The sequence below is a fragment of the Stenella coeruleoalba genome (assembly GCF_951394435.1).
Source record: "Stenella coeruleoalba genome assembly, chromosome: 16".
Lineage (NCBI taxonomy): Eukaryota > Metazoa > Chordata > Mammalia > Artiodactyla > Delphinidae > Stenella > Stenella coeruleoalba.
The window spans coordinates 19,414,725-19,440,010 of NC_137162.1; the positions used below are offsets into that span (position 1 = coordinate 19,414,725).

At 42.3% G+C, this 25,286-nt stretch overlaps 1 pseudogene across 1 annotated transcript in view; it reads right to left on the bottom strand.

Annotated features, from left to right (window-relative positions):
- Positions 1 to 2,343: 2,343 nt before the first annotated feature.
- The window catches only part of LOC307175171 (large ribosomal subunit protein eL28-like), a 33,571-nt pseudogene continuing 10,628 nt past the window's right edge, over positions 2,344 to 25,286 (bottom strand). Inside the window, exon 2 of the transcript in view lies at positions 2,344 to 2,950. The product of the transcript in view is annotated as a large ribosomal subunit protein eL28-like (transcript). The remainder of the gene's footprint in view (positions 2,951 to 25,286) is intronic.

The following is a 25,286-nucleotide window of genomic DNA, read 5'->3' on the forward strand; positions in this document are numbered from 1 at the left end:
TGCGTGTCCGGAGCCTGTGCTCCGCAACAGGAGAGGCCACAACAGTGAGAGGCCTGCGTACCGCAAAAAAAAAAAAAAAAAAAAAGGGCAAAGGATTTGAATGCACATTTTCCCAAATGGTCAGTAAACTTATGAAAAGATGCTCACCATCATTAGCCAGTCAGATACCACTTCACACCCACTAGGATAGCTAAAATAAAAAAGACAGACAATAACAGGTGTCAGCTTGGATATGGAGAAATTGGAACCGTCTTATATTATTGCTGCTGGGAATGTAAAATGGTGCAGCCACTTTAGCTATTCCTCAAAAAGTTAGACATAGGATTACTATATGACCCAGCAATGTCATTCCTAGGTATATGCCCAAGAGAAATGAAAACTTCCACACAAAAATTTGTGTGTGAATGTCCATAGCAGCATTATTCATAGTAGCTGAAAAGTAGAAATAACCTAGATGTCCATCGACTGATGGATGAGTAAAATGTGCTCTATCCATACAATGAAATATGAGTCAGCAATAAAAAATAATACCAATACATGCTGAAGACTGTACTGCCACATACACTCACTGCTATGGCCCGGGTTCAATCCCTGGTCCAGGAACTCACGTGGCACAGCCAAAAAAAACCCCACAAACATGGATGAATCTTGCAAATGTTAAGCTAAGTGGAAGAATCCAGTCACAAAAGAGCACATATTGTATGATTCCATTTATATGAAAAGTCCAAAATAGACAAATTCATGGACACATAAAATAGATTAGTAGTTGCCTGGGGCTACAGGTTGGGTGGGAAGGTTGGGAAATGGGTTTTGGGGAAGGATTTTGGGAAGGGTTTTCAGAATATTCTAAAATTAGATTGTAATGATGGTTATACAACTTTTTAAACATAGTAAAAACCACTGACAACATTGCAATTCAACTATACTTCAATTAAAAAAATTTAGAAACTGTACACTTTAAACGGGTAAATTTTATTATATGTGAAATATATCCCAATAAAGCTGAAAAAAGAAAAACTAGAAAAATTTTCATTATGGATCTTTAAACCATACCCAGGTCTTCCCTCGTGGCACAGTGGTTAAGAATCCGCCTGCCAGTGCAGGGGAGATGGGTTCGAGCCCTGGTCTGGGAAGATCCCACATGCCACGGAGCAACTAAGCCTGTGTGCCACAACTATTAGGCCTGCGCTCTAGAGCCCGCGAGCCACAACTACTGAACCCACGTGCCACAGCTACTGAAGCCTGCACACCTAGAGCCCGTGCTCAGCAACAAGAGAAGCCACCGCAATGAGAAGCCCGCGCACCGCAACAAAGAGTAGCCCAGCTGGTTGCAACTAGAGAAAGCCCATGCACAACGAAGACCCAACGCAGCCAAAAATAAATAAATTAAATAATTTTAAAAACCCACACACAACCATACCCAGATTTAGGTCATGTGCAGATTTATATAATGTACAAATTATCTGGGTCATTGTAGAACCATTCCATAAAAGTCACCAGTGATATGTATATATAAAATTATATATGTATATATAATTAAAATACATTATAATTTCAAATATGCTATTGAAATCTCATGTTTATATCATCTTTACTCAAAACTTTAGCTATTTAGGTTAGCACAGAAATTCAAATTCTGGCTTGGAATCAAATATGCCCTCTTCCAAATTCTCGATTTTGCATTCTGTAATAACTATCACTACAGAGTTAAGCACAAAATTACATTCTTTAACCAATAAGATGATAAAATTTCCAATGTAATTGGTATTTTAAAATGTTCTACAATTTAAAAGTTATTTAATGCAAAATCGCCAAACAGTATAAGGGTTTTTGGTGGGGGGAAGAAGCAACACAATGCAAAAATGAGTTATTTACTAAGAAGAGGGAGGTTTACCTCCTCCCCGCACCTTTTCTAGAACCAGAGTTTTTGCTATAGGCAAGATTTAAAGACCCTAACCTCAGGACCAAGATTTTTTCCCCAAATTTTTGGCCTGTAGCCCAAAGTTAAATTTCTTTTTCCAGGTTGAAAGTCAGATGGAAAAAAAGAATTATTGATTTAAAAATCATTTAATGCAGACATTGTATCATCTGTTTTTCTGGCTAAAGAACAAACAAAACCTCATTCAATCAACTCTCTCAAAAGCAACTTCATATTTTATACTTTTCAACATACAGACTTCAGCTGTTTGTTTGGCACCTTCCCAAAGAGACAATTCTCAAGACCCTGAAATCTCTGATCATTTTAAAACTCAGCACACTTAAGATTTGTTTTTATACCATTATACACGCATCAGAATGACTAAAATTAAAAATACTGATAACACTAAAGGTATTAGAGCGAGGTCTTAGAGGAACTGAAACTCATACATTCATGATAGAAATGTAAAGTAAGTGGTAGAACCAGTTTGCAAAAAGTTTCTCTTTTTTTTTTTTTCTTTTTGAGGCCAGTCAGCTGACAGCTTTATTGCATCAGGGAAGGGGATAGATCTGTCAGGAGCTCTTCGTGGGGCGGGTCCGCTTTCTCTTCACCATCACAGGCTGCCGGCTGCGCAGGATAGCGCTGGCTCTGCGGGTGACGGCCATACGCAAATCCGCATGTTCTTTCGGATCACGTGCGGAATGCTGCTGAGGGTGGCCCGGGCGTTCTTGTTGATGGTGGTCCGCACGAAGGAAGTGGCTGCCTTTCGCTGGCCGGATCCTCGCTTCATGACCACCACGACCCCTTTGCCGTCCGCCGCCGGCTCCACGCCCACAGTCTTGCGGTGAATGAGCCCGTTGTAGCGAAAGGAGTTGCGGGCCTTCAGGTTACTGGGTTCAGTGCTGTACGTCTGCTGCTCCTCTCTATCAAGAAGCTGGAGCAGTTCCGCACGACCATCCGTTGCAGATGCGCGGACTTGACGGCAGCTTCTCTCGTGGCAGCGGCCGGATACGGAGTTTCTTTCTTATAAAACTAGATATACATCTACCCTAGGACCTAGCAAGTCCATCCATAGGTATTTTGCCTAAGATGAAAACGTAAGTCCAACATGATTTGTATATCAACAGATGACTCAATCAATAAACTGAGGTATATATATTGACAACAAAAAGAAATGAATTACTGATACATGCAATGACCATTGATGAATCCCAACAATATTAAACTGAGTGAAAGAAGTCCTATCTACATGAATACATACTGCATACCTCTATGTATAGGAGGTTCTAGAACAGGTGAAGCAAATCCATGGTGGGAAAAAAAATCAAAAAAGTAATGATTACTTAGGGGAGGTTCCAGGGGAAATGAGAAGGAACATAAGGGAATTTGGGGAAAGGTTATGGTAATTATATCTTTATAGGAATTTTGGTTCCAAGGTTTCTGCATGTATCAAAATTCCATGACTATTCACTTAAGAATTTTGCATTTAATTGTATCTTCATTTTACATCGGAAGAAAGAACATACTAAATATAGAATTCTAGGTAATGATAATGAATGCTGAAGTATTTAGGGGGAGGTGTATTGTTGTCTGCAACTTACTTGGAAATTTACCCCCCCAAAATTAGCTGTGTAGACAGATGGACAGATGTGATGAAATAAGTGTAGTTAAAACATTAATGGGAAAGTTGAGTGGAAGGTATATGGATTTCATTGTAAAAATTTTTAAACTTTTTTGTATTTGAAAATTTTCATAAAAACATTCTGGGGGGATAAAAGTCCTAGAAGTTTCCAAAAAAAAACTAGCCCATTTTTGCCTCTCTGATCTCATCTCCTGCTACCGCCCCTCTCTGTTCTAGCCGCATTTAAGTGTACCAGGTATCCCCTACCTCAGGACTTTTGCACTTGCCCTTCCTGATGCCTGCATTTCTCTTCCCTCACATATCTATCTGACTTTCTCCCTCACCTTCAGGCAGATTTATAAGATTTCTGTCCCCTGGTGTACATGCCCTGTATAATCTCCTCCCCTTGGGTGTAGATGGGACTTGTGGATACGATGGGACATCACTCCAGGGATTAGGTTACCATATATGGCAATGGGACTTGAGGGGATTTTGCAGATGTAATTCAGATCCCTAATCAGGCAATTTTGAGTTAATTTTTTGAAAAAGATGATCTTGGATGGGCCTGACCTAATCAGGTGAGCCCTTCAAAAGAGGGCATCAGAAAGGAAGTCAAGTCAGAGAGATTCCAAGCCAGAGATGCTCCCCTGCTGGTCTTTTAAGCTGTGGAGAAGGCCATATGGCAGAGAATAACAGGTAGCCTCTGGGAACTGAGGGCCTCAGTCTTACAACTGCAAGTAACTGAATTATGCCCCAAACCAGTGAACTTGGAAGAGGCCCCTGAGGTTGAGATGAAATTGCAACCTGGCTGACACCTTGATTTCAGCATGTTGAGACCCAAAGAGAGGACCCAGTTGCATTGTAAGAGTTCTTTATATATCCTGGATACTAGACCCTTATCAAATACATGATTAACAAATACTTTCTCCCTTTTCTGTGCATTGTCTTTTTACTTTCTTGATAATGTCCTTTGAAGTACGGAAGTTTTAAACGTTAATGTCACCTGATAGATCTATTTTTTCTTTGGTTGCTTGTGGTTTTGTTGCCATATCTAAGAAACTATTGCCTAACTTTTAGTCCAGTTTTTTTTGTTTGTTTGTTTTTGGTTTTGGCCATGCTGCATGGCTTGTGGAATCTTAATTCCCCAACCAGGGATCAAACCTAAGCCCTCAGCAGTGAATGCACGGAGTCCTAACTGCTGGATGGCCAGGGAATTCCCTAGTCCAATTTTTATAATTGATATCTGTGAAAGGAGTCACCTGACCACTCCACACTACCTGGAAAACACTTCTACCAGACATCCCCAAGACTTACCCCCCACTTCATTTAGGCCTTTACACAAGTGTCACCTTATCAGCAAAGTCTTCTTTGATCACGTTATCTAAAGTAACAGTACCCTTTGGTCACTTACCATACTTTACACTGCTTTATATTTCTTTAGAGGACTCCTTATATGACACACTCTCTCTCTGTCCCTCTCTGTCTCTCTTTTCTTCTCTTTTCCATTTTCATTTACTGTATACCCCGGTGCCCATATTGGAATGTATGCTCCTGGAAAGAAGGAATTTTTGTTTACTTTGTTAACTGCCAATTACTCAGTGTCCAGCATAGACTCATAATAGGTGATCAATAATAATTTGATAAGTTAATGATTCCCCCAATCCAAGTGTTATCAAACTTTTTCATCTTTGCCAATCTGAAATATGTAAAATGATATTTTAATGTCTTTTTGTTTGCATTTTCATTTCTTTGAGTAAGGTTTAGCACCTTCTCATACATTAAAAAAAATATTTCTTTCTCGTTAGCATCATTGTTTTCAATAGATGCTATTGTAATAAATGAAATATACACATCCCTTCAAAAGGATTATAAATGTTATAGTAGTTTTTGGTCGTTCTATTCTCTATCAGGGTTTGAAATAATGCCTTTTGTTGAATGCATGAAGAATGAACAGCTAGAAGGTGAAGACAGGGCCCATGAAACTTTTTGAAGTTTAAAAGGAGTCCTCATAATTGAAGGGTATTGTGTAGGCTAAAATATGGAGAAGACACATTTAGCTGTGGCAAAATACACATAACATAGATTTTACATATCTTGACCATTTTTAAGTGTACAGTTCAATGATATTAAGCACATTCACATTGTTGTGCAACCATCACCACCATCCATCTCCAGAGCTCTTTCCTCTTGCAAAACTGAAACTTTACCCATTAAACAATAACTCTCCATTTCCCTCTCCCCCAGCCCCTGGCAACCACTCTACCTTCTTTCTCTATGAATTTCACCACTCTAGACAACTCATACAAGTGGAATCATACAGTGTTTGTCTTTTTGTGACTGGCTTATTTCACTTAGAATAAAGACTTCAAGGTTCATCCATGTTGGAGCATGTTGCAGAATTTTCTTCTCCATTGTGTGTGTGTGCGTTTCTCTGCAACCGGCCTTTTTTTGTTTTTTCAGTTGAAGTATAATTGACCTACAACACTATTTAGTTCCAGCTGTACAACATAGTGATCCGATATGTCTATGCATTTCAAAATGATCACCACTCTTCTGTTGCCTTTGAATGTTTCCCCATGCTTTTGGCCCACCTGCATTTCACACTCCTTAAAGGTCAGACTATTGGCTGCTTCAAGGTGTATCATGCAGTCCCTTGGAATTACATTGTGACTTATACATTCAGGTGTTGATTGTTTTTCACTTATTCATTCATTCACTACAAAATGTGACAATCATGGTTCTGCAAAAAAGGAAGGAAATATGCTTAAGCACTTTGAAGTTTATACCTAGCTGACCTTGCCTCTTGTTGCCCAGGGCACTAGGTTTGCCTTCATCCCGTATTTTTATACATCCCAGAGAAGGAAACTAATCAAGTGCCACCAGTCCTGGACCAGACATCCAAGTAAACATCAACTACAGGTACCTATTGGGCTAAAGAATCGGAAGTCACAAAATAAAATCTCTGCTCTTTGCAGATCATGTCTGAAGTCACAGTTACCTTCTGTTGATTTGTGAAAGGAGTAGAGGACAGTCATTGGGATCTTGAGTATGTTATCTAAGCTGGTTTTATAGTCACCACAATGACTTCCCTGGGAGGAAAGCCGGTGAATCTATTACCTGGAAGGAGACTGTGTCCCAGTGCCAGGGCTTGGTCCTGGCTGTTCTAGACAATGCCGCCAAGTACGACCATGTAGACTGCACTGCACAGCTCCTGAGGACACCATTCCTAGGCTTGTGTCATATGGAGAACTGAAGATAAAGATCTCAAATGGAAGCTCCTTCTCAAACAGGAAAGGACTGGGAAAGAGAGCATTGGTGGGTACCTGTGCTGATTGAGCGGTGCCAATGAACTGACCCCTCCCCGCATGACTTTGTCCTGAGGAAGAGAGTGAGGGTTAGGAATCTGGTTGGTGAGATACCAGTCTCCCTCTCACAGTGAGTTGATAGTCATAGTCATAGCATCTACTCTCCTGCAGACTCTGTGCAGACACTTCATGGATAAATCTCATCCAATCCTCTCAAAAACCATTTAATGGGTGAAGAAATTGTTCATTTCCTTAGAGAGGGAAATGAAGAGGGCATTAGACTAGGAGAAAGGTGGTTCACTACTTACGCACCAGTGGACTTTGGGCAACTCACTTAGGTCTTCTGGTCAATACTCAGTTCCCTGCAGCCCACAAACTGCTTGTTGCAGCACATGAGGAGAGCAGTACAGGATGAAGAGCAGGTGTTTAGAAACCCTCATGCAATTTGACGTCCAGTGCATGATCAGGGAACTTGTTTCATGCTGTCCATGAGTTAGGTGTATTGAGAGCTGTATGTATAGTAAGAAAATATTACCATGTGTGATATTTTAAGGGTTAGTTGGTCAACTGTAAACCAAATGCATACAAAAATCTGAGAAAATAAAAGCATTTAGGTCTTTGTATAATTTGTTATTTTTTACTTATTAACTATAACTTTTTTGTAAACGTATGTTTAAAATTTGTAGATATTAGCTAAATTAGGAAGGCAAATTTTCATAATAATATTTAACTATAACTTACAGTTGTCAAAACACTCTTCACTTGACTTCTTTTAATCAAGAAAAGACATACTTTTCCTAACACGCAACAGCAGCAGTAATAAAACAAATGATGACTGTGAAAGTGATTCTGAAGAAATTAAAACCAAAAGAATTTGTCTTAGTTTTACTTGAAAGTATAAGTCTTCATGTGTTAAGCTCACTTTTGTGGACATAACTGATACTAAACCACTAAAACTGTGGTATGTTATCTTCAGAGATGTACTAGCAAATGAAACTAATAAAGAAAGTCATCCACATAGATCAGTGGAACAGGATAGAGAGCCCAGAAATAAACTCACGCACTTATGGTCAATTAATCTACAACAAAGGAGGCAAGAATTTTCAATGGAGAAAAGACAGTCTCTTCAATAAGTAGTGCCGGGAAAACTGGACAGCTACATGTAAAAGAATGAAATTAGAAATTCTCCAACACTGTATACAATAATAAACTCAAAATGGATTAAAGACCTAAATGTAAGACCAGGTACTATAAAACTCCTAGAGGAAAACATAAGCAGGACACTCTTTGACATAAATCACAACAATATTCTTTTTTTGATCCATCTCCTAAAGTAAGGGAAATAAAAGCAGAAATAAGTAGGACCTAATGTAACTTAAAAGCTTTGCACAGCAAAGGAAAACATTGACAAAATGAAAAGACAACCTACTGAATGGGAGAAAATATTTGCAAATTGTATGACCAATAAGGGATTAATATCCAACATATATAAACAGCTCATACAACACAATATCAAAATACAAATAACCTGATTAAAAACTGGGCAGAAGAACTGAATAGACATTTTTCCAAAGAGGAAATGCAAATGGCCAACAGGCACATGAAAAGATGCTCAACATCACTAATCAAGGAAATGCAAATCAAAACCACAATGAGATACCACATCACACCTGTCAGAATGGCTATCATCAAAAAGAAAACAAATAACAAATGTTGGCAAGGATGCAGAGAAAAGGGAACGTTCCAGCACTGTTGGTGGGAGTGTAAATTGGTGCAGCCACTGTGGAAAACAGTATGGATGTTTCTCAAAAAACTAAAAATAGAACTACCATATGACCCAGCAATTCCATTCCTGGCTATATAGCCCCCCCCAAAAAATCACCAAAAACACTAATTCAAAAAGATTCATGCACCCCAACGTTCATAGCAGCATTATTTACAATAGCCAAGACATAGAAGCAACCTCAATGTCCATCAACAAATGAATGGCTAAAGATGTATTTTATATATATATATATATAAATATATATAAAATGGAGTACTACTCAGCCATAAAAAAGAATGAAATTTTACCATTTGCAGCCATGTGCATGGACTTGGAGGGCATTATGCTAAGTGAAATGTCAGACAGACAAAGACAAATTATGCATGATATGTGTGGAATCTAAAAAATACAACAAACTAGTGAATATAACAAAAAGAAGAAGACATAGATATAGAGAACAAACTAGTGGTTACCATTGGGGAAATGGGGAAGGGGCAATATAGGGGTGGGGTGGTGGGGGGTATTGGGTGTAAGATAGGCTACAAGGGTGTATCGTACAACATGGGGACTATAGCCAATATTTTGTAATAATATAAATAGAGTGTAACCTTTAAAAATTGTATAAATAAATAAATAAAAAATAAAAAGTCATCAAATTTAGGTAGCATTTACAAAGAAAACAAAAGAATAAGTTTAAAACTTAAAGAATACTTTGCAAGACTATTGAATTTTTAAAAATTGATAGAAGCAGAGGTTCAAAATTTCCCATATAAACATTGTTAATTGTGTCTAATAAAGTAGGACTTTGGGATGCTAAAATTAAAAAAAAATAGTGCAAAACTGTATCAAAAATCTTGGAAATTATGGGTGGATTTGTGGCAAAGAAGGTAGGTCAAATATCATTCTTCATAGCTGGACAAATTCAGCAGCTAGCTAATGACATGGCAGATTAACTCACAAAACAAATACAGGTAGCAAAGTATTTTTATTTCTTTTCATTGCAAATTGTTGAATGCACACATACTGCTAACATGACAATTAATTTGAAATATGTATATGCAATTTGAACATTGTAGAGATATGAGGAAGAATTTTTTTTCAGCCTCATTGATGACAACACAACTAGCTCTGAACTACATAAAACTGTGAAGGATTACACTGTTAAGGAATGTGGTTTGAGTTTAAATTTGTGTAGGAATATGCTCGAATGGTGCAGCTGCGTTGACAGAAAAACATTCTGTAGTTATTACCCAAGTTAAAGAGCTTGCATGAGTATGTAAATCAGCACATGGCTTCCCTCATCAAGAAAGCTTTGCAATGAAAAAAATTTACAGTGTCTAGTTACGTAGTAAAAAAATGTGAATTATGCAAAAGCTGATGTATTAAGTTTGAGATTTTTTTCTCTTTATTATGTGATAACATGGAAGCTGATAACATGGAAACACCTATTATTGCGTATGATATGAGGCATGAGATTCCATGCTTACTGAAGGGGAAAGCTCTATTAACAATGTCTGAATATGAAACAAACTTTCAGTGTTCCTAGCAAGTGAAAAACGCACCTACATAAGGTCCCCACCTTTTAAATATGTGGTTTGGATGACAGACTAGTTTATTTGTGTAATATTTTTGGCATTTTTGATGATCTTACTACTTCTAAGCAACGAAAGACTGCAATATGATTTTCAATGGCAGATGGGATCGAAGAGCAAAAATAAAATTGAGAAGCTTGGAAGAACAGAGTTTCCATAGACTGTTATAACATGCTCCATAATTTAACAGCAATTATCAGTAAAGTAGGGGATGATCTTGATATTGCACATCGGGGAGGTGTTATGGCCAAATGTCTTACAGATTTCACAGAATTGTTTAAATTGTATTTCCATCAAAAGAAGATCCATGATAGGAAATTTACAGATCCAGAAACCTTTGCTTTAATCGAAAGATAATTTGATTCAGCTTTATAACCTTACAGGATAAATTGGTGGAAATGGCAATGGATTGAGAATTGAAGATGGATTTTGAAAATCAGAATCATTTGCTTCACTTTGGGTAAAAGTGAAAGATGAAAATCTTGAGCTTCCTGGAATGGCTTTAAAATTTCTTCTTCCATTCCCATTAACAAACCTCTGTAATACTGGTTTCTCCACTAGAGCTCTTATTAAAACAAAATTTAGAAACAGTTTCAACAGACATTGTACCTTGTGAATAGCATTATATTCCATTCTGCCTGCATTAGATAGACTAACAAGCCATAAGCATGTGTATTTGTCCATTAAAAACACAATATTGATATAAATAATGTTCATTCCAAGTGGGGAAACATATCGTACTTATAATTTTTCTTTAGTTATGACTGAAGAATGACAAAAAAGTTATTCGCATAATAGCAATTGTCTATATTAATCTGTTATTACATGCGCATTTAATGAACAACACATACAGACTTTGCAATTGTTTTACTTTTTCCTTTGTTATGTTTGCTCTGATTATGTTTATTGAAACGTAATATTGTCTATTGAATCTGATAGTAACAATTAGGTTTTTATTTTATATGTTTGTTTTCAAACGTAATTTATCTAGTTTTTTATTTTTTATTGACTTTTTTTTTTTTTTTTTTTTGCGGTACGCGGGCCTCTCACTGCTGTGGCCTCTCCCGCTGCGGAGCACAGGCTCTGGACGCGCAGGCTCAGCGGCCATGGCTCACGGGCCCAGCTGCTCCGCGGCATGTGAGATCTTCCCGGACCGGGTCACGAGCCCGTGTCCGCTCCATCGGTAGGCAGACTCTCAACCACTGCGCCACCAGGGAAGCCGTTGATTACAATTTTGAGTGATGTGAAGTCCAGTAAGTTAGGAAAAAAGGGCCAATTTTATTCCAGTAGGAAAGATGAACATTGTTCTGAGTGTCACTTTTTCATCTTTCCCACTAGAGGGCAGTCAAGAAGTACTTATAAGTGTTGGGCGTATCATAAAGCCAAAATTGCTCTTTAACTAAGAGATTGAAGTACGGAGAAAAAATAAAACAGAGCAAGATCAATTACCCAGCGAACGTTTATTGGTACCAATACTGTACTGTAACACACTAAGACTCGATGAAGAGCTCGAAACCCAGTGTCTATGTGTTTATAGCTAAAATCCAAGATAGTAGGTAAAAATGAGACAACACAAGGGTAAAGAAAGAGTTTTGCAAGATGTTGTTTTATATTATGTGTATTTTAGAGTGCATGCACGTGCAGGGGAGAGAGAGAGAGAGAGAGAGAGAAAGAGAGAGAGAGAGAGAGGTTGATTCATTCCTCAGGCCTGAAGCCTGGGTGGGCTGAAACCATCTATATTGACAGTTCCAGTTCATAAGACGTGGAGAAGTAGAGGGACACAGGCTGCACATCACAGGTGTTACTGAGCTGTTGCTCTGGGGGACACACACATACATACACTTACTTTTATTCTAACTGTCACTACAAATCTTAGCCCATCTCTCTATTCCAGTTTCCTAGCTGACTTCTTTAGGGAATTGCTTTCACGAATTAGTTCATTCAACACTTGCTGAGTATCACCTTGTTTCCAGCACCTTGTAAGGCTCCGGGTACAGCTGTGAATGAGCTTCTACTCTCAAGGTGTTTAGAGAATATAGCTTTTTATGTTTGGGGCCTTGAAGGTCCTGGCAACTGTTTTTATTTCAAGTCAGCATCTCCTTCAATCGGTGACAAGTGGGCCACTTGGAGCTGCTGTCTCTCAAGTGTTCTCTTGCAAAGGTGGGAACACAAGAAAGAAAAAGAGAGAATAACTATAGGACCATAGTGTGATCCAGAGTTGCCTTGATAACAAGATTAGAGAAAACAGCCAAGCCTTTGAGGTGCCAGGGCTGGACTCAGCCTTGGCCAACTGTCCATGGAAGCATGTCACCTTTTGACTTTAACAGAACTTCACTGAAGTGAGTCTTTGAAATCCAAAGGAAGAGGGGCCCACGCATTGAGGAACTCATGCCACACCTACTCCAGCCTTGTTCCGATTCGTGTAGGAACACACGATGTTCTCACTTTAAAGACTGTCTGGGACTGCTGGAGGCAGTATAGTGGATGGGTAAGAGTTTGACTTAAGAATCAGACAAGCTGCAGTTAGAACTCAGGCTGGACCTCGTGGTAGCTGTGTAACTTCAGACATTATGTCTGAGCCCTGGTTTCCCCACTTGAAAGTGGAAATAATAATAAGAGTAGCACATCAGAAGGTGTCGTGAGGATGGAATCACATAAGTGAAGTTCTTAGCACACTGCCTGGCATAGGATAAGCACACAGTGAGTGCTGGCTTTAAAAAATAAGCTGAGCTGGAGCTCAGAGATCATCTCATCCAACTCCATTCTACAGATGAGAGAACTGAGGCCCAGCAGCCTCGTGACAGCGGAAAGATCATGAATTTTGGAGTTAGACAGACCTGGTTTTGAATCCTGGCTCTACCAATGGACTTGAGGAAGGTCACTTAATTTCTGTAAGCTTCAGTTTCCTCATCTGTGAAATGGGACAATAAGGTAACTCTGAGGACTAAATGGTATATATTATGTAAAGCACCTGGCACAAGGGCCTGGCACATAATAGTTGCCCAATAAAATGTTCCTTTGCTTCCTTCCTGCTCTTCCGTTGTCCAGAGTCATACTAGGTCCTAACTTTAAAAATGTAGGCCTCAGGGAGTTCATGCTGACCTTCATGATGCAAATGTGGAAGTCAAACTGGTCTCAAGTCAAATCCAGTTGCTGACCTTGGGCAAGTGACTTATCCTCTTTCTGTTGCATTTAACTTGTCTGTAAAATGATGTTAATAACACTACCTACCACCCAAAGCTGGTGTGAGGATCATGCTCTCTTTTGAAGTGTCCCATAAATGTTTATTTTCATGTCCTTCAAACATGGCTCTGATCTGTAGGAGACTCTCAGGTAGATAAGTAGTCACGCCCATGTTCATTCATTCAATCAGTCATTTTTGTTGTTGTTGTTGTTCTTTTGTGTGCCAGGGTGTTATCAGAGCTGGGAGTCACAGAATTAGACAAGGCTCCTCCTCTTGAGTTGCTCACAGTGTAGAGGACTTAAACAATGGCTACATAACTGTGGGTCAAGGGCTTTGAGAGGCTCGGTCATCAGCAGTTAAGAGTACAGAATCTGGGGCTTCCCTGGTGGCACAGTGGTTGAGAGTCCGCCTGCCGATGCAGGGGACACGGGTTCGTGCCCCGGTCTGGGAGGATCCCACATGCTGCGGAGCGGCTGGGTCCGTGAGCCATGGCCGCTGAGCCTGCGTGTCCGGAGCCTGCACGTCCGGAGCCTGTGCTCCGCAACGGGAGAGGCCACAACAGTAAGAGGCCCACGTACTGCAAAGAAAAAAAAAAGAGTACAGAATCTACAGTCAGACAGCCGAGGTTTGACCTCAGCCTGCCACTCTGTGATCTTGTGCAAGTTACTTAACCTCTCTGTGCCTCTATAAAATAGGGATTACCACTGCACTTCGTTCATGGTGTTGCTATGAAGGTTAAATGGTTTCATAGCTGCAAAGTGCTTAGAACAGAGCCTGGAACATAGTAAACACACTCTGTGGGCTTTTTCAATCAATAGGAGCATAAGCAAAAATGACATCAGTAGAACTTAGGGGAGAGGGTGGAGTCTTAGAGGAAGAAATAGGGAAACCCAGGAGAAATTCAGTGCAGTTTCTATACCTCAGCCACCCTACATTTCACATTTCAAAATATTCCCAGCAGCCAAACCTGGAAGGAATCTGGAGAGCTTTTCATCAAAGACTCACAGTTTGCAGATGAGAAAACTCAGGCCAGAGAGAGAAAATGGCTTGCCCAGGTGAGGTAGACAGAATAATGACCCCCAAATACGTCCAAGTCCTGATCCCAGAACCTATGATTATATAGCCTTACATGGCAAAAGGAACTTTGCTGATGTGATTAAATTAAGGATTTTGAGTTGGGAGATTATCCTGGTGGGTGGGTCCAGGGTAATCTCAAGAGAGTCCCTAAGGGAAAGAAGGAGGCAGTCAGAGGGGCAGACGTGGCATCAGAAGCAGCGGTTGGATTGATGTGGGCCAACAAGCCAAGGACAGCGTGTGAAATGGGACCTCTGCTTCCCCCATGCCCCTTCCCCACGGAGGCCCTTCCATTGATCTGAGCCTTCACTTCCTGTTGTTTGTCCCAGGAACCAAATTTGCTACTTTCAGCTCTGATAAAATGCCTGCCTCCCCAACTCCTGGCTTTGGAGAGAAAGCCAGAGCCTCACTCTCAGAAGTGTCCACAGAAAATGAGTGATATTAGCTATCTGTGGAAAACTTTTAAGGAAATAACTCACCCTAGATGAGATTTGTGAACAAGGCTGATGAGATTTGGGAAATGTAGTCAATAGCAAATAAGCAGTCATCTAACTAATTATCAGCGGTCCTCTGTGAAGCAAGACTTGGTGGCTGTGATGGAAAACTGGCAGGAGACGATAGTCAGAGTTTGTATCTCCAGAACTAGACAAGGTAGAAGAGGCCTTGTGAGGCTGGGAGACCAAATTTATGTATTTGGACAGAAAAATCCTTAGAATGGAGAAGAGAAAGTGATCAGGCTACCGCTGCTGGAGAGAAAAGAAGGGCTGTCGACAATCAAGATAGGGGACACTGCTGGACTTGATAGGTTGGGAACACAAACTGACATGAAGTTTTTGGAAGCCTGTTTGTAAGTATGGACCAACAATTCTCCTTTAGGAAATTCATCATAGGGGAGTAATAAAGATGTTCAACTGCTAACATGTTCATTTCAGCATTGTTTATAATGGTGAAAATACTCAACAATATGGGATTGGTTGAATAAATGATGATATGACTATCTGGTAGGACACTATGCCAGACATTTTTTTTTAAATGATGCTGTAGAAGACCAGTTAAAGACATGAGATGATGTTAATACACACTCATAGGTGAAAAGAGCAGGTTGGAAGATGGAGTGGGCATAGGATCTCATCTTTGTTTTAAAAAAATTATAATACACAAAAAGCCTGGAAGGACAAATACTAAAATACTACCAACAGTTCCCTCTCGATGATGGAGAGGTTTTGATTTTTTCCTTCTGGCTTGTTGCATATTTTCCATATTCAATAATTAGCACGTGTTACCTTTGCAAATGAAAGTTATCTATAAAAAATAATTAAAAGAAAGTGACCACTGGGTGATATCTAGTTTGTACCTGGATCTTCCTGTATATTATTTCATTTACACTTTAAAGCAGTATGAGTTAGGTGTTATTGTGCCCATTTTACTTACAGAGAAACTGACACAGAGACTTTAAGTAACTTGCTCAAGATCATACAGTTCATAAGTGCTGGACCTATGATTTCAAACCAATTGCTTCAGACTCTAAGGCCACCTTCTTTCTACGACATCACTTGCTTCCTTGTAAAGAGTTGCCAGGTCCCTCTGTGCTCTTTCTATGTTCTGAGCAACCTTCCGCTCGTATAGTAACCTCGGCTTGCCTTATCCTGTAGCAAAGAACAATACTGCTGCTGCTGGATTCAGGAATGGCCTGATAAACTAATACATTAATTTCCTATTTCATTATTCCCACTCTTGTTATTACTTAGAATAAATTGGTCCCTCCAGAGCTTATTAGGGCTGGGGGAACAGGTGGGTCAAGTCCCAGGGTCCACGCTGGCAGGCTCTGGCTACCCTGGCTGGTTTCCTGCCCAATCTCCTTCAGTCTAATTCCCAGGGGGTCATTTGAAATAAGCTGTGACTTCTGTAGAGACTAGAAGCTGGGTGATTCCCCAGCGTATGTTAACCCAAGGGCATTGAGATAAATGCTTGGTTTCCGTCATGTGAGTTGACCAAGGAGCGAGATGTGCCTAAATTGATTCCGTATCCACACCACGTGCTTGGCAGGAAGAAGTCACTTGGTCGATATAGAATGTATCCATGGCCACAGGAAACCACCGAGGTCACTCTCCGTGCCAGCAGCTGCCTTTCCTCTCCCCTTGGGTCAAACATTGCCCAAGTGGCCGAGAACTGATCAAGCGGTTAGTATTTTCTGGAAACCTGCACTGTGTCCTATTATCTGAAATGACTAAAGGGAAGGTTGCAGGAACAAACAACAATTGAGCACCTGCCTGCCATCAGCATTCTCCTCTTTCCAATATTCATTCATTCGACAAATATACAACTTGTTGAATGTGTACCGTGAACTAGACCTTGCACTGGATGCCAGAGAGAATAAACAGGTAAAAAGGATGCCATGTAAGGAGCGTCTTACTTAAAGCATAGGATTAAAAATTTTTTTTTTGTTTTAAAATTATTGTTCAGTAAAGTTGATTCTGCTGATATACAGTTCTATGCATTTTATTTCTTTTATTTTTTATAAATTGATTGATTTATGGCTGTGTTGGGTCTTCGTTGCTGCACGCGGGCTTTCCCTAGTTGCAGTGAGCTGGGGCTCCTCTTTGTTGCGGTGCGCAGGCTTCTCATCGCGGTGGCTTCTCTTGTTGCGGAACACAGGCTCTAGGCACACAGGCTTCAGTAGTTGTGGCACGCGGGCTCAGAAGTTGTGGCTTGATGGCTCTAGAGCACAGGCTCAGTAGTTGTGGCTCACAGGCTTAGTTGCTCTGCGGCATGTGGGATCTTCCTGAACCAGGGCTTGAACCCGTGTCCTCTTCATTGGCAGGCGGATTCTTAACCACTGCGCCACCAGGGAAGTCCAGTTCTATGCATTTTAAACATGTATAGATTCACCCTGTTAGCATCACAATCAGAGCACAGAACAGAGTATAGGAATTTTAATTTCCAGTTGGCTGTTGTGGAATTCAGTCCCAGAGAGTTTGAGCAATTCTCCAAGGTCAAGGTGTCCAGTGTTTACACAGATGATGGGAGGAAATGCGGGTTTCACCTTGGAGTCAGCAGGAGGTCAAGGAAGAGCTCTGTGGCCCAGCATTGATCCTTGAAGTGGAAATCCCCTCTTTTTCATGGATGGTTGCAAACTTCTTGGTGTCAATGAAATCTACTCTGTAGCTTGTCTGGAATAACTGATTTAACAAAGAAGTATTTTGACTCACTTTCTTTAAAAACAACATGACTTCCAAGGTAATCTTTTGCCAGTAACTCTTGGTCATCTTGGTGACTGTCATTTGAGGTACCTTATTCTGACTCCTCTCTTGGGGAAAGTGTGCTTGCTGCCCTCACCACAAGCCCGCCTTTAACCCGATGTGTTTAATGAGCTCTATCCTGGACAATAAACACTGCAGTGTGGTGAAAACTGTAAACTGAAAGTCAATAAAGTTGAGTAAAAGTTGAGAGCCCCTTCTAGGGAGTGTCACGCACTTGCAAAATCCAGTACTTCCATTCTACTTCTTAAATCACCTGCTGTCGTTGCTGAAAGCACTTTGGAAAATTTTTAAGCCAGCATTTTTATGTTAGTTTATGTAAATAATAAATGCACATGATAAAAATGACACTAAGTGACTGAGAGTCTCCCTCCTACCCCCAGACCTCGTCCCTTGGTCTCCTCTTCCAGGGGCAAATGCCATGGCCAGTTTACTGTGTATCCTTTTGGAAAGTCACTAAACAATCAGAAAGCATTCTATTTATTGTCTATAGAATGTGCATTTATGTACTGCCTAAAAGAAATATGCCACCCCACTTCTCCTGACTCTATTCGTTCAATTAATTTAACTGGGGGCTGGTACCAGGTATACAAGGACCAATAAGGCAGCTGTGACTTTCAAGGAGCTCTTGTCAAGCAGAGGAGCTGGGGGCAGCATTTGTGTAAACAGGACTAAACACAGACTGCTTGGGTTAGTGGCCCAGATGCCCCTTAGTCCCACCCGTTTGGTCCTGGCCCATCCACCACTGGCACCATCTTGTGGCAGTGGCTGGTTTTCCAGATGTACCTGCAGGGCTGGTCCCAAAGCCTCCAAGGTGGGGCTAAGCTTGCCTTCCCTGGGGGAAGGGAAATTCTTCTCCTCAAAATCCCCAACAGGACCCCGGAGGCCATCCCCACAGCTGGTGACCCCTAGCCTGGAGCGGGCCTGAGGAACGCTTACTTTCCGAAGTGCTTGGAATTCCCACCCCTGCATCACCAGACTGGAAGGGACTTGAGAGGATGAGCCACCCCCTTTCCTGACTCCCGTTCCCACACAACACATCCCCATCCTGGGGACTTCTGACCTCGTGGGGGTGGGAACACATCAAGGACCAGGCACTCCTTCCCTGGGCAGCCCACTCAGTGGTCACACAACACAAGTGGTGAGAAAGATCTTCCCTATATTAGACAACACATGTGGCCCAGTGACACCCATCCAACAGGCAGACCAAACCGGGCTGACAGGATCAGAAAGTGGAGGCATCTGAAAGCATAAACAAATTTTCAAGGGACATTGATATTTGATACTATTTAAAAAAAGAAAACAAAAGAAACGAAAACACTAAAGTGGTCATTGTGAGAAAAATCAGAACCTTATTGGACATCCTTATACTTGTCTTTAGGAATTAGATTGCTCGATTTTATATTACCTCCGGGAGGAGGGTGGGCAAGAAATATGATCATTAGAGGCTTAAGACTTCGAAAGATCTTAAACAATATTCCTGGATCCTGCTCTCGGCATTTACCCGGAGGAAGTGTCCCCCACCAGACAGCCTTTCAAATATTTGGTGACTTCTTCCGCTCTCACACTCAACGTTCCTTGCAGTTTGTCAACCTCCAGGAAGCCCTTTCTGTGTGACTGGGAGAGGATTGGGGTTTCCCCCAGCACACACAACCTCGTTTGTGTTTGTCTTTCCACTCAGAGTCCTGAACCCTGTGCTTGGAGACAACAATATCCCCTGAGTGGGTGCCCAGGAGGCACCCATAGGGTCAGTGACTACTCCTTGCTTCATGGCTAAGGCTTGAACATCCGCCTACCTGTCCCCGTCAGCCTTACATCACAGGTCTGGAGGGATGGGGTCCTCGTTCTTTACCCTCCTTACCCAGCCCCAGGACAACCAGGGTCTCCTGCCAGGCTTTCCATAGCAAGGTTGTGGAATAGGGCTGAAGTCGAGAGCTGGTGCCTCTCAACCTGGTAGGATAAGGGCACAGGAAGGGGTGACTAAGCCTCCCTGGCAGCTGGGGGTCATACGTATCATGGCTCTTATTACTAAACAGGGCTCTGGAGCACAGGGGACCCTGAACGAAACAGGAAGTGGTCACTGTGATTCAACCACAGAACTTTTTCCTGTCATCTGGTGGGAGTGACACAGCTTTTGGGGAAAGTCAGTGCTGAGGTGGGAGTGTGGGTGGGAGGGTGGGTGGCTGGATGTTCAAGTTATGGGCCAGTGCTGCCGCAGAAACTGGGCAGTGAGGCCGGGAAGGAGGGCAGACTCCTTCCTGTAGCATCGGTGTCTCCAGGGAGTCACAGCCAGCACCAGTCCCAGCTATGTGGGAAAATGCTTCTCCGTAGAGGGGACAGCTCCCAGGAGGCAGCATCTCTCTGCTTTCCTGGAGTCAGAGACCCTATTTACTAAAGCTACCATTTGTACAGGTTACTTTAATTCTCTGAGCCTCTATTTCCTTATCAATATAATGGGAATAATAATGGAGTCCACTAACAGCTTTGTTGTGAAAATCAAATGAGATGTTTATCACTTAGAAAAGTGCTTGGTATATGGTAGGTGGTAATAAACAATAGCTGTTATTATTTAGTATTTATTATAATCAGGGACTCTCAGAGGTGGAAATCTTAACCTGAATAATCCATTTTAAAGAAAAGAAATCTGAGGTGTCAAGAGGGCCAGTGATGTACCCAAAGTCTCACATTGCTAACCAGAGGCACAGGTGTGCCTAGAACCGAGGTCTCCTGCTTCGCAGCCCCTTTCCCTCGTTCTCTCCCCACCCCCGTTCATCATCCACCACTAACTGGGTTCTTGTTACATGCCAACCATTTAATGTATATGATATCAGTTAATTCTCAGAGAAGGTAGGCAAAATTGTTCCATCTTTCAGATGCCATGTCATTCAGCATGCTTTCAGCCATCTTCTCATCAATTCCTTTAAAACTCTCCGCCCAGCCACCCCCTCCAGGAAGTCCTCTGGCATTAAACCTTCCCCAGGATTCTAGTCCCTCCCAAACACCCTGCCCTCTCAGCTATTAGCCGACAGCCTGATCTAGCAGATACATCTTGCAACCATCAATAACCAACATAAACATGAGGAAGGACAAACATATGAAGGACAACATCCTTCAAACATGGGTCTTTCACATCATAACTTTAAAAATTGTTTAAAATACTTTTATAATAAACATAAAGTAACAGGCATCATTTTTTGAGTATTTATTTTATGCCAGGCTCTCTTCTGATTCACATGGAATATCTTTAAATATGCATTTCTAATATTCTCAGCAAGTGAGGAGAATTCCATGGCGGCTCCCATTCTTCCAAGGTGTTCCCTGGCTTCTAGCAGCTCACTTGAGGCAGTAGCAGCTTGCGGGCATCTTCTGCCCTTAGGAGAGGTCCAGGCACAGATGAGGCCACAGAGCCCCAGGATGGCAGACAAGGACTAGAGGGGGGCAAATACCCCAGGTACATCTAGGGACAGCCAGCCAAACATATTCATTGTGGTGTGAACGTATTTCTGAGGGAAGATTTGCCCCCTCTGGTTTGTGTCTTATTCTCCTGTTTCAGTGTCAGCCTGTGATGTAAGGTCCAAAATCCTTAGAGGACGTTCTCAGCCTGGTGGGCCCTGCGTTACTCTGTCCTCTCCTTAATCTCTGAGACCTGCTTACCTACCACTCCTTCCCCTGCCTCGTCACCTTGTCTCTACTACACCAAAGAACTTTGCTGTCATTCCCCCTAATAACCCCAGCTGGAGTACAGCTAGACTTCTGCACATTTCCTTCCCTGCCCCGGCACTCCCCCTCACCTCTTGCTTGCTTCCTGAGGACGTTCATGTAGAAGTAAATAAATACTCCGTTTGGGCTTCTCTGCCCTGATGAAACTGGTGGGCTCCTCAAAACAGGGACTGGGATTTAATCTTAACAAAATTTTATTTACAAAAATAGGCTGAAGGCCTATGGGCCTTAGATTGCCACGTGATTTTTTTAAAATATTGCATTAAAATATTATTTTTTGGCACTCCACCCCTCCCTTAGGTTTTTGTACTCAAAGCAAGTACTCAACTCTTCTCACACTATTCCCCGTCCTGTTTGTATCCTCAGCCCAGCACAGTACCTGGAGGTGTGTCAGCTCAGTTCTCACAGTTGGATGAATGAATGGATGAATGGATGAATGAAGTGGAAAGGACACCAGAGTGGGGATCGAGAACTCTGAGGTCCAGGCTCTGCCACTAATTATGGGACCCAGGCATATTTGTTAATGCTGCAGACCTCAGTTTTCTCATCTGTAAAATGCACAGACTGTTTTAGGATTCTTTCTGCAAACACTCAATAAACATTCATAGATAAAGTTATGGCTCAGACATAAAAAGAGAGACATGACCGAGTTTGTTGCCCTGGAGGTCCTCACAGTTGAATGAATTTAGTAAATCTCTGAGCCTTAGGTTTTTCTTCTGGAAAATGGGATGATGTTTGCCTAGGGCTGTCGGTGAGGCTCAAACGAGAGAAGGCAGGCATTCTGCACTATATTACTCCAAGTCCTCTCAAATCTTGAGCCCCAGGACTTGTTTAATGCTTTTCTATAAACCAGTCAACAAAAATACTAACATCACACCCTTGTACTGGCTATGGGGAGCAGCTGAGTGCCAGGATTTCAACTCTGTCTGGGTACTTACTGTGTGTCCTTGGGCAAGTTACTGAACTCCTCAGGGCCTCCATTTGCTCATCTAATGAATGGGAATGACAGTTAAGTGTTCTCCCACCTCACAGCATTGTTGCCAAGGTGACTGGAAATTGCCATTGCAAGTGTATTGAAAACTGAAAACACCATATTTGGGAAGTCATCAGAGGACTCCTCCTGGCACAGTGAAGTTTTATGTCCGTCCCTCCCCCATCACACCTGCTCTCAGAAAAGGAACAGAAACTACTGCTTACTGACATGGAAAGTGATCCCCGCCAGGGGAAGCTTAACTTTTACTGGGCATCAAAGCCTTACAGAAGTGAAGTGGAATTTCAGGTGTTGGGGAGTTGGGGGGTCGGAAAGCCTTTCTGAGCCACTGAAATCGCACGCAATTAACAATGTCGTGGACAGCGCTTCCGAAAGCTCCTGACAGTCTCATTTGGTCATTTCTTATCGAAACTTCAAGTAGACCAACTCACTTCTGCTTGGGCCTCAGTTTCCAACTGCATGAAAGGAGAGAGTTGGGCAAGGATAGCTCTGAGCCCCCTGCTTCTTTTAGGTTTTAATGGTGTTTCAGAAGGCCGGGAGGTGTGGTTGGGAGGGGAAAGGACGATTTCATTTCCCTTTGCCCTCCTCAGTTACCCTTTCCGGTCACTTCATTCCCACACCGGTGACCAGGGCATTGCCAGAGCGTATTTGCACCCAGGTAGGCTGGGGCGCATCCTCTGCCTGCCCGCGGCACCCTTGGATTCCCTGCCGGCTGGGCGCGGGTGCCCATTGCGCAAGCGCTTCCGGGGAATGTGGCCGGGGCAGTTCCCACGGAGCTCCCAGCTCAGGGTGGGACCCTCTCCTCGGCCAGGCAATCAGAATCACACTCTGCAAAATACTAATTATTGTTGTTTCCAAAGCTCCACCGCTGGCCGTTGCCGGGCCCTGCCCAGGAAGTCCAAATAATCAGCACCTATGGCATTTTACTCACCCCTGGTGGGGAGCCGGGTCACGTGATCCCTGGGTGCTCCGTAGGCGGGAGCCACTTCCTGGAGCTCAGCCTGGGACCGGCAGGTGCCAGGAGGCTGGAAGGGGGCTGGGGCCGAGTCGGGGTGTGTGTTCGTGGGGGATGTAAGGTGAAGAAGGGAAGAATATGAAACTCTCCAGGAAGAAGGAAGAAACACTGTCTAAGTGAATTTATACACGATTCTCTTCATTTTCCAGAAGAGGTTGAGAGATGTAAGAAAATCGCCCCAAGTCCCAAGCTGCCAAAAGAAAGAGCCAGGGCACTTCCTACTACACTAAAGGCAGGTAATTTCACAGGCAAGATAAACCACCCCAGTCTAAACAGTGGTTGAGCATATTGGGAACGTGAGAAAGCAGTGGGCAGGCCTGCCCTGTCCAGGTGACTATGGGGCTGTGGCACTCATACTCTTGGTGGCAGTGAAAATGCCCTGTCAAAATTCAATGAAGGGGACTTCCCTGCTGGCGCAGTGGTTGGGAGTCCACCTACCAATTGCAGGGGACAAGGGTTCGAGCCCTGGTCCGGGAAGTTCCCACATGCCATGGAACAGTTAAGCTCTTGAGCCACAACTACTGAGCCCGTGTGACACAACTAGTGAAGCCCGTGCACCTAGACCCCATGCTCCGCAACAAGAGGAGCCACCGCAATGAGAAGCCCACGCACCACAAGGAAGAGTAGCCCCCACTCACCGCAACTAGAGAAAGCCCGCGCAGAGCAATGAAGACCCAACACAGCCAAAAAGAAAAAAAAAAAAATTCAATGATGTGGTACGCATCCAGTAGGGTCCTGTCCCCTGACCTGCATCAGATTTGTGGGAATTTTAGGAAACAGTCTCTTGAAAGTTTCTTGAACAAATTGCTTAATTGATGTCAATTAAGCATCAGTTGGTATTCCAAAGAAGCATTCCAGAATCAGAAACAGTTTTTGAAAAAACACTCATAATTTGTAAATGCATACCACCCCTCTTTGCCGCCACGCCTCCAAACAGTGGAAACAATACTTGGGGAATGAGTCTATCCACTCCACCGGATATTTTGCAGCTCCTAAGAATGATGATTACAAAGAGTCTTTAATAACATGAGGAAGTGCAGAGGCTATAAGGTAGGATACACAACTGTACACACAGGATGATCACAGCTGTTTGAAAGGAAAAAAGAAAGAACGAAAGAACCCAAACCAATACATAGAAAACAGGTTGGCAGGAAACAGCAAAATGTTGACAGTGGTTTTCTGTGGGTGGTAGGAGATTTCATTTTCTTCTTTCAACTTTTCAGTATTTTTTAACTTTTCTATCTATGGCATATATTACTTTATAGTGAAAACTAGCCATGTTTTTTACTTTAAAAGAGAGAAAGTGGATTATAAGAGTAATAATAATAATACTAATAATTACAACAACAATAATAGTAAACTAACATCTACTGAGCATTTACTGGGTATCTGGCACTGTGCTAGGCACTTTACTTCTTTAAAAGAAAAAAAATCCTCATGGCAATCCTGTGAGGTGGACATTATAAATGTCTCTATCTTATTTTTTATTTTTATTTTTTTGGCCACGCGGCTTGCGGGATCCTAGCTCCCCAACCAGGGATTGAATCCGTGCCCCATCCACAATGGAAGCGCTGAGTCCCAACCACTGGACCACTAGGGAATTCCCTTAATGTCTCTATTTTACAAAAGCTCTGAGATGTTAGGCATTTCCGGGACATTGAGTTTTTCGGTATCCAGGCTCCAAAGCCCCCTGACGTATGCAGGACTTACCCTTGTGTGTCGGCTTGGAGGAAGGAAGCACCCTACCTCCTACCACTGAGGTCCAAGGGCAAATCCTCCCCCTTCCAGCTTCCTGGCAATGCGTGTGGGCACATGACCTGAGGCTTGGGCCCTGAGCCCTGGAG